General features: G+C 37.0%; 1 non-coding gene across 1 annotated transcript; it reads left to right on the forward strand.

Moving 5' to 3' along the window:
* The first annotated feature begins 649 nt into the window (after window positions 1-649).
* On the forward strand, window positions 650-756 carry LOC145096588 (small nucleolar RNA R71). The gene has a single exon (XR_013703964.1). It is a non-coding gene; the product is annotated as a small nucleolar RNA R71 (small nucleolar RNA).
* Window positions 757-2,439: the final 1,683 nt, after the last annotated feature.

Raw genomic sequence — 2,439 nt, forward strand, 5'->3', positions numbered from 1 at the left:
TAAAGCCTGTTGTTCTACCATCAATGCATGATGATTCTTTACCAAAGTTCTTTGTTCATTAATAGCAGAATTAGTAGCCTCATGTCTCTTTTCTGAAGCTTCCAAAAACTTGATTAACATGGTCTCTAGATCGGGTTTCCTCTCAGCTGGTGGCTGCTCCTTTTGGTAGAAGCCTCAACCTGTCCGCCTATACTTCTCCTCTTTTTGCTTCTTATATTCTTCATATGGCAGCCACTCTTTCTTTGGTTTCCTCCAGTCTTCATCGTACTTGACCCCACTCGAGTAGCACACTTGAGCCTTTTTATTTCCAAACTCATCTAAATTGCAATCCTTGGTCAAGTGTGGACCATTACATTGTTCGCAACCAACTCTTATAGCATGAATTGATTGGTCCATTTGTGTTAACCTTCGATCCATATTATTCAGCATAGCCATCATAGCTGCTATTTCTTCAGTTTGTGCACCTCCATCGCCTTTCATTCCATCTTGCCTAGGGTTGTAGTACTCGCGAGAGTACTTCGCGAATTCTTCAATCAGCTCCTTGACCTCCCTTGGATTTTTCTTTGTCAAAGGTCCTTGAGAGTCAAGGAGTTGTTTTTTCATAACGTTGAACCCATCATAGAAAATCGACATCTCTTGTTTCACATTAAGATCATGCTGAGGGCAATTTCTGAGCAAGCCCTTGTACCGCTCCCATGCCTCGTACAATGACTCCCCCGGCTGTTGTTCAAAGTTGGCTATTGCCTTCTTGAGTTTAGCTATCTTGGATGGGGGGCAAAACTAGTCAAGAAATTGCTCACGCATTTGAGCCCAAGTGGTGATTGTACCCGGTGGAAGTGATTTTAACCACTCTTTAGCAGCTCCCTTAAAAGTAATGGGAAGCATTCTGAGCAGGACGGTGTTTCTATTGATATTTAGGACATTAAAGTAATCCGCAATGTCATTGAATTCATCTAGATGCTTAAAAGCATCCTCATGATCTTTCCCGTAAAATGGGATATCCTTCAGTGTAGTCAAGATGTGCCCCTTCAGCTCGAATGTGGCAGTGGCAGGTATTGCGGGTTGGACTAAACCAGGACCCACATCTTCTCGGATCCGCTTCTTGTAAGCTCCCATGGACATTTCTTCAATGTTCGCCATTTGGTTTTCCGGTTCATTTTCGGGTTCACTCATACATAGCGCAAATTCTGAATCGGTGTCGTATTCGGATTCATGTGGATCAGAAACTGGACCAAGTTCTTCAGCTTTTCCTTTGTCCTTTGTGGTTGAACTTGACTCTCCTTTCTTCTTTCCAGATTTTCTTGAAAAGGCGGATTTTAGTTCTTGCAAAGGCGTCTTCTTATCAGTCTTTTTGTGAAGTGCAACTTCTGGATCTTCAATCGGTGGCACCAAAGGTGTGTTAGAGCCTCTGGTCATGAACTCCTGCAAACTAAACAAAATAAAAATGTAAAACTGAACTAAAATAGAAAAATAAACTGAAAACTAAGGAAAACTAAGAATCACAACATTCACGTCGTGAGTGTATATGGCTCACGTCGTGAGTTCTGTGACAGAAAAAAAAATCAAAATTTTTGCTAAAATAATATGCTAATAAACTAAGCTAATAAACAAAAAATAACTAATAAACTAAGCCGTTCCTCGGCAACGGTGCCAAAAACTTGATGTGCACGAAAGTACCCCACTAATTTTAATATTTATAACTTAACAAACTTAGACTAACTATGCACTTATAGGCAGTGTACCTAGTTAGATTACAGTATAGCTTAGGTAAGTCGGGTATCGATCATAGGGAACGGTGTTATTAATTAATATATTCACTACTAAATTAATCTAATTATTAATAAGCTAAAAAGGGTTTGTATCTAATTTTGCAAGTTTAGATGAACTTAATTCTTTAACAAAAACTCAATCAATAACCAAAATACTTCTGTTAGTTCGAATCCACTTTCACTCAATGGTTATACATTAGTCAAAACTATTACCGTTGGTTACCAATTTAAGAAGTATTAGCAGTTTAGTTGTAAACCTACTAATTATTAATCAATTCATGTAATTCTATGTATGGTCACACAATAGTTTACACAGAATCAATTATTAAATAAGATTAGAGCTATGAAGATTTATTAATAAAAACACAATTACAATCATAATATGAGTTCTCTAACACAGCTTAATTCAATGATTCATTTACATATCTAAGATTGGTTTGATCTTAGCTCTAATAAACTAGTGTTCACTTTGTTATTGGGTATTCATATTCATGCAGATTTTTGTTCACTAACTACACAGAACAAGAATTTAAAGCAATTAAATCATTAACTAAACATGCTAGGTAAAATCAATCAACACAAGCATATAACCAAAAAATAAAGTAAAATCTTATGCATTCAAACCATGAGTTCCAGCTTCATCTAGCTAATAGAAGTAGCTAGATTTAGC

The sequence above is a fragment of the Lactuca serriola genome, chromosome 3 (genome assembly GCF_051521515.1).
Source record: "Lactuca serriola cultivar US96UC23 chromosome 3, Lser_US96UC23_V15, whole genome shotgun sequence".
Classification (NCBI taxonomy): Eukaryota; Viridiplantae; Streptophyta; class Magnoliopsida; order Asterales; family Asteraceae; genus Lactuca; species Lactuca serriola.